General features: G+C 37.8%; 1 pseudogene; it reads right to left on the minus strand.

Annotated features, from left to right (window-relative positions):
• Positions 1 to 6083: 6083 nt before the first annotated feature.
• On the minus strand, positions 6084 to 7034 carry LOC114710263 (annotated as a pseudogene).
• Between the last annotated feature and the right edge of the window lie 1267 nt (positions 7035 to 8301).

The raw sequence follows: 8301 nt of genomic DNA on the forward strand, positions 1-8301 counted from the left end.
TCAGTAATGTTTAAAAGTCCAAAGTTCAAAATCTCCTCTGAAATTCATGCAATCTCTTAACTGTAATTCCCTATAAAATCAAAATAGAAAAAGATTACATGCTTCCAACATATAATGACACAGTGTTCCAAAACATAAGGATGGAAACATAGTGAGAAAAAACTGGACCGAAGAAAAAACTGGACTGAACCATCTGGGCAAACTCCATATTCTGCATCTCCATGTCTGATGTCAAAACACTCTTCAGATCTTCAATTCTTTTCAGCTTTGTTGACTGCAGTCCAGTCTTTTTTTTTGGGGGGGGGGCTGTTTCCACTCTTTGTTAGCAGCTTTCCTTGGCAGATATCCCATGAGTCTCCCATCTCCAACATCTTGGGGTCTCCAAGGTAATCCAGGCTTCAACTTCAATAGATTTTCTTAGTCGCTGCTTAACTCTAAAGCTAGAACCACATGGCCAAAGCTGCCAAGTTCTGCTGCTTGCTTGAGCTGGAACATGGACCCCTAATTCAATTACGTCTTTATCAGCTTTCTGTTTTCTATGATTTCCTTCACTGCCTAATCTTGGCTGTCTTGGAATTTGCTCTGTAGGCCAGGCTGGCTTGAACTCAGAGATCTGTCAATTACATCATCCTCAGCTTTGTTTTTGATGGTTACCTTCACTGCCTAAGCTTGGTTATACTGGAACTCGCTCTATAGACAGGGATGGCCTCAAACTGAAAGACCCACCAGCCTCTGCCTCTGGAGTGCTTGGATTAAAGGTGTGCTCCACCATACCTGGTTCTAAGCTTTTTTTTTTTAAATTATTTGCACAAGTTGGAAACTTAGCTGTATAGGATCTTGCCTAGAGGTCACCACTCCCTTTTTCCCATTTCTTAATCTGTTTATATCCTTGACCAGCTTGATCTTTTTCAGTATAAATCTGCATTAGAGTTACCACTAATAACCACACAATAGAGTCTATACTAAGCTGTTTTGAGAGTTCCTCTGCCAACAGAATTAATCCAAATCTCTTCAATTTAGCCTCAGGTAGACTCTTTGGACAAGGGCAAAAGCAGCCACATTTTCCACCAAAATATCACAAGAATGATCTTTAGGAAACATATTAAAATATAAGCAAAAATTATCAATATAGGGATCTCAAATGCCTGAAAAACACTTTAAAAAATGTTGACATCTTTAGACATTGGGGAAATGCAAATCAAAACTACTTTGAGAGTCCATCATATACTTTTCAGAATGGCTAGGATCAATAACACAAGTGAAAGCTCATGCTGGTGAGGATGTGGAGCAAGGGGAACACTCCTCCATTGCTGGTGGGAGTGGAAACGTGTACAGCCACTATAGATATCAATGTGGCAGTTTCTCAAAAGCTGGAATTGATCTACTTCAAGACATAGCTATATGGACCTTGGGATTATACTCAAAGGATGTTCCATCTTACCACAAGGACACTTGCTCAACTATGTTCATTGCAGCATTATCACTCATAATAGCCAAAACTGGAAACAACCTAGATGTCCCTCTACAGAAGAATGGTTAAAGAAAGTGTGGTACATTTACACAGTGGAGTATTACTCAGATGTTAAAAAAATGATATCATGAAATTTGCAGACAAATGGATGGAACTAGAGAAGATCATCCTGAGTAAGGTAACCCATACCCAGAAAGATAAGCAAGATATTTATTTAGTTATAAGTGGATATTAGTTTTAAAGTAAGAGATAATCATGCTATTGTCCATAAACTCAGAGAAGCTAAGTAACAAGGAGGAATCTAGGGGACAGGCATGGATCTCCTTGGGAAGGGTGAGTAGAATAGATTTTGTGGGTGGACTGGGAGAGGGTGGAGAAGGGAACATGAGAGATCAGGTGGAGGAGGGAGGGATGAAGGGAAAGAGTATGGGAGAGATGACTGGAACTGGGGGGCATTTGGCTGGAGATGTGGAAACCTTATTCAGTAGATAATTCCTGCAACCAAGGAGTCTGAACATAGTGAGGACTCCTAGTAAAGGATGATATAGAGTCTGATCTGATCATCTTCTGTAACCATGCAAGGCTTCTAGTAGTTTGACTGGGATGTCAATCGAGGCACAAAATCTTCAACCTACAACCTGTCCATACTACTGGGGGACAAAAAGAAAAAAAGAAAAGAAAAGGCAGGGGAAGAGAAGGGAAAAAAGTCGATGAAATGACTCCTAATGATATTCTGCTATACTCCTTTATTAGTGCCTAGACCAATTGCCCTGAGTGAGGCTTCCTCCAGCTACTGATGGGAGCAGATGCAAAGACCCACAGCTAAACATTAGCTGGAGCTCAGAGAATACCCTAGGAGAGGGAGAGGAAGGATGTAGGAGCCAGAGGGGTCAAGGACCCAAGGAAAACAAGGCCCATAGAATCAGCAAAGCAGAGCTCATAGGGGCCAACCAAGACTGAAGCAGCAATCATGGAGCATGCATGGGACTGTGCTAGGTCTTGTGCATTTACATTGCAGTTGATTAGCTTGGGTGTCTCTGACTCTTTGCCCTGATGTTGGGACCCTTTTCCTCCTGTTCAGTTGCCTTGATGAGGGTATGTGCCTAGTTTTATTGCATCTTGTTATGTTGTATTCAATTTATAGCTCTGGGAGGCCTGTACTTTTCTAAAGGGAAATGGAAGAACAATGGGTTTGAGAAAGATGAGAGGTAGGGGAAACTGGGAGGAGTGGAGGGAGAGGAGGCTATGATCAGAGTGTGTTGTATAAGAGAAGAATGAATTTTAAAAAAAGAAAATTTAAAAAAAATTACTAATGCAGAAGTGTATGCAACAGACACTGCTCCTTTTGAATCTGTCTTACTTTTTGGCCTGGGACATGGGTTTCAAAGGGATATCAGCTTCATTAAAATAGAAAATATTTGTAAAAAAAATAATAATTTTTCTTCTAAAGTGACCATGTAAGTTATTTTCTAAAATACCATTAGAAGAAAACATGACAATCTTAAAATATATAGATTTTTCCTAGCTTTCATTTTTTATTGTTTTTTTTATAATTTTTTTCTTGAAAATTTCATGCATTCATATAAAGCGCTTTTATAAAATCTACCCCCTAGTTCCTTCCCTCCAAACTCTTCTCTACTCACTGCATTGCTTTTCCTCCCAATTCATCCACTCTTTGAATCCTCTGAGTCCATCTCTTATTTTCTGTATGTGTGTGGGTCTAGAACAATCTATGGGGTATAGGTAGCCTCTCAGGGGATGCATTCCTGAAGAAATTTCCTCCTTGCCTCTTTTTTTTTTCTTCTGGGTTTCTCTGTGTAGCTTTGTGCCTTTCCTGGAACTCGCTTTGGAGACCAGGCTGGCCTCGAACTCACAGAGATCTGCCTGGTTCTGCCTCCCAAGTGGTGGATTAAAGGCGTGTGCCACCACTGCCCGGCGAAAATTGCCTCCTTAAAAATTCCCACCATATATTTTAATGTCAAGTGATAAATTGGAATATAAATTTTAACCAATATTATAATCACCATAGTATCTATATCCTCAATCTTGATGTTGTAAAAAATATTAACAAGAAAAATATAAATTACTCAAATTAAATGATATAGTATTGCCAATAATACATTCACAAAACTTTAATGTAAAATAAAATGTAAAATGATTAATATTTTCATGAAAGCAATTTTCATTTAATTCCAAGACTATTCAGGGAAAGACAGTAATATACACGAGAGCTCACTATTGCTAATTAAAATTAACACATATAAAAACATGCATAAAACAGCATTTGTATGACAGTGATAAATAGCTAGTTACATTACAAAACACCCATGTGCTGTCATATACTACTACTCACAATTCCCAGGGCAATTTTTTCTCATAACAAGTAGATGTACAATGTCATCATATATTCCACATGCCTCAGTAAATGTATTTATATTTACTATCTTAATCTCCACAATTCTGTAAAATGGGTCTTTTGTCACTGGAAATTTATAGTTACAGAAGTTTTGGCTCAAAAAGGCTAAGTTCAAGTTCAAAGTTACACAAGAAAGTGAGCTGCATTGAATTCTGACCTCTGTGTTTTAACAGCTGGCCATAGACTTTTCACCAGCATCTGTATTACCACCATACAACACAGAGCATATCACTGTGTACCAGCAGGTGAAGAAACCTCTACATGAACACATCAGCATAGCAAAGTAAGTGTCAGACTCAAAAATAGAGGGAAATTTATCTAAATGAGTGTCAGGTTTTACACATAATTGATACTTAATTACTTCCAATATACTAACTTCTATTTATTTTCTTTAAAAACTTATTTTTTTAATATTTTTATGTTACATCAAAAAACAAAACCACGTTTATATCTTAATATGTCATGTTATGTTTCTGTACATATATCCATTGTATAATATTTAAATCAAGTTTAATACATTTATCTCCTCAAATATTTACTCATTCTTTATGATGATACCTTTCAAATTCTTTTTCTGGCTTTTGGAATGAACTAAATATTATTGTATCTATAATCATCCTTCTGTTCAGTAGTGATGCATAAACTCTTGCTGCTATCCCACTGTGATTCAGCACCCATTGACTAACATTCATCTGTTCCTTGCCCTCACCTACAAATCTCCCTAGTTCTTGTCACCAGTGTTCTATTTTTAGCTTGTATGAGCTCAACTTAATAAGAACTTTGTTTAGTGTTATAAATGAAGAGGCTATAATGATATTTCCTTCTTGTTAAAACACAGAGGATATTATCAATTTCTACAAACAGTAATACCAACCCCATAGTACTGCATATTTAAGTTAGGAAGAAAAACAACATTGTCCCTGTCTCCTAACTTTCAAATTTTAAATTATTTTTCCCTCCAAATTCTTCATTGATCTATTTCTAGTTTTCTTTGAGAAAACCTCAGGCTGATTTCTAAAGCATCTGTGACAAATTATAATCCCACCAATAGTGTGTCATCATGTTCCTTTCCCAATATCTATGGGAGCATTGGTTGTCAATTGTACTCTCAATGGTGACAGTCCTGTCTGGTGTTTTATCTCAACATAAAAACCATCAAAACATGGGAATGTACACAGAGTACCATATGATATTTTGACACAGTACAGATTGTGAAATTTTTATGTACAGAACAAGAGTAAACATATGGATTCTTTGTGTTTGTTGAGACACTTTACTACATGTTAGAAAAAAAGGAAAAGTTTTGTTTCATCCTGCTCTTTGATTTTATTATTCTCAAGCTAGAATAGTAAGAGTTTATTTCAATTCCCATCACTAAAAGAAAGAAAGAGAAAAAATAAAAGAGAACACATGTACATATACAGAGAGAGAGAGAGAGAGAGAGAGAGAGAGAGAGAGAGAGAGAGAGAATCTGAACTGTGATGCCTATTAGAACATCCATAAATGCTGATACTTGGGAAGAGAGAAAGAATGTACATGATATAAATTTCCACCAAGCCTTAAACAAATTATTGACTGTCAATATTATTTTTGGTCAATATTAAGTAGTTTAACATTTATGGAAATCTCAAGAATCCTCTCCAATTAATATGTGACCTATCTACTTGAAACTCTTTTTCATGGTTCTTCGTCCAACAAGGACTTAAAAGTTCAGATAGTTCAGATATCTGTGTGCAGATAGTAAAGCCAATTTGAACCTCTACACTAAGCAGTTACATTGGAAAAATGGTGTCTAACTTTTAAAGACATAGAAAGTAATGTTAAACAGTGTAACTTAACTTCATTCTATAAAATACCTCATAATATTCAAAGAGATTTTTTTTTTTTTCAAGACAGGGTTTCTCTGTGTAGCTTTGCGCCTTTCCTGGGACTCACGTGGTAGCCCAGGCTGGCCTCGAACTCACAGAGATCCACCTGGCTCTGCCTCCCGAGTGCTGGGATTAAAGGCGTGCACCACCACTGCCCGGCCTCAAAGAGAATTTTAAAACAATGTTGTATCCCATACTTATCTATCAAAAAAAAAAAAAAAACCCAAACACCTTTATTCTCTTTATATTACCAGTAGTATTTCATTCATAGTAGAAATCTTCTAATTTTTAGGAAGAATAAAGTTTAGAAGGCAGCTATTAGAACCATCTAGAATGTAGACTGTACTGACAACAACCTTTTCCCCAGGACTCTCCTCAAAGCCCCTGTGACCTCCTTATTCCTCAGGCTGTAGATGAGAGGATTTAAAGCTGGAGTGAAAATTGTGTAGAAAACTGAGCTGATATTATCTTGTTTGGGGCTGTGGAAGGAACTAGGCAGGACATACATGACCATGGCACCCCCATACCACATCCCAACCACAGTCAGATGGGAAGAACAAGTGACAAGAGCTTTCTTCCTGCCCTCATTTGAGGGCATGTGGAGTACAGTGAACAGAATTAGTGAGTAGGAAGCCAGGATGGCAGCAAGAGGGGGAATTAGCAAGGTCACTCCCATCACATAAACCATCAGCTCATATCTGGAGGTATCTGCACAGGCCAACTTCAGCAATGGAGGGATCTCACAGAACAGGTGTCTGATCTGCCGGGATTTACAGAAAGGATATTGCATGGTGTAGATGCTATATCCTAGAGCACTGAGGGATGCCAGAATCCATGATGTGGCTATCATGAGCCAGCAGACTTTGTGACTCATTCAAATCGTGTAGTTCAGAGGATGACAAATGGCCACATACCTGTCATAGGCCATGAAGGCCAAAAGGAGGTCCTCTGCACTACCCAGTGTCAGTTCCAAAAACATCTGAAGGGCACAGCCCCCAAAAGAGATGGTGTTGTCTTTGGTGAGAAAATCTATTACAGCCTTGGGAGTGATAACTGATGTAAGGAGGAGGTCCATGAGAGAGAGCTGCCAGAGCAGAAGATACATGGGAACATGGAGCCGGGCATCCATGGTGATAACCAGGAGTAACAGTCCATTGCTGGTCAGGGCTAAAAAGTACAGGGCTGTGATAGTGGCACAGAGCAGTTCAGGAAAACCACTGTCATCCAGAATCCCCACTAAGATGAAGCCATTTCCAGAGGTGGAGTTGCAGACCTCCATTCTGTGTGGTCTCTTTAGCTTCCTAGAAAACATATGATTCAGTTAGGTTTTGCTAATATCAACTCAAATTGTTAATTGTTACATCAATAACCCCTTGTGCTACCCAGAATGACCACAATAACTTGGGATCTTTCTAAATAGCTTTACTTCTTGATTTATATCTCTCCTTCCCTCTCCCTCTCCCCTCCCCCTGCTCTCTGTCTGTCTCCTCAAATATCTATGAAAATCCATCTATGTGTGAAATAGGTAGCATAAATATTAGGAAATCACCTGATAAAGTAATACTCAGGAAACTAAACCTGGAACATATTTCTAGAAAAATAAAGATATCTCTTATGATCAAAGAACTATCCTAGCATGTGAGATTGTAGTATAATGTTTAAGGAATCACTTTAAATATTTCAGTTAGTTTCTGAATAAAAATCTTCCAAATGTGAAACTCTGAACCAATTTCAAAGAAATACCACTATTTTTTTTTTACATTTCATTTTTAAGATTTTTTAAAATTATGTGTATGTAGATGGAGATATGACTCAGCTCTCAGCTGTTTTAAGGTTTGTTTCTGCAAATCATTTAGCCATGACATGGCATCACACACACACACACACACACACACACACACACACACACACTTCATTAGTTTGCCGTGGCTTCTCTGTGGGACGTTAGTATGTTAACAGTTAAATAGTATTAAAATATTAATCAAAAAATCTCTTTGAGTTAGGGGTTCCTTGGGGGTTTTCATTATTATCCAAAGTCAGCAATATCCACAAGGTCCTGTATTGACATTCCTACAAAAGAGGAAGTACCCAGGTCTAGATTATAACACAGAATTTTACCAATCCCAGTTGATTCTATCTTTCAATTTTTTACTGTTCAATAACAGTTTTCTTAGTGAATTTTTTCAGCAATTTCATACATGTCCCTGATTTATTCTGATCACTATCTCCCCTCCTCAAACACTCAAAGCCTTCTATTTTTTCTTAGTATTCAAAAAAAAAAAAAAAAAGATGAAAGGAAAAGGAGACCAAGGACCTAGGGAATTTGATTCCATAGCTTCTGACCTTGGCATTTGCTTTGAACTCTATTCTTCGGCTCAACATTTCCAGAAGCTGTCTATACATTTCAATAAAAGAGAGACACATCTTTCCCTCACTTTCTAAGAAGCCTAGGTGCCTGACCATTTCAGCTTCCCTTGGGCTGCTTGAATATTGAAGACACTTCACTACACTTGAGAAGATCTGATGCAGTTTAATTCAGCAGCAGC

This window comes from Peromyscus leucopus, chromosome 1, assembly GCF_004664715.2.
Source record: "Peromyscus leucopus breed LL Stock chromosome 1, UCI_PerLeu_2.1, whole genome shotgun sequence".
NCBI classification, from domain to species: Eukaryota; Metazoa; Chordata; class Mammalia; order Rodentia; family Cricetidae; genus Peromyscus; species Peromyscus leucopus.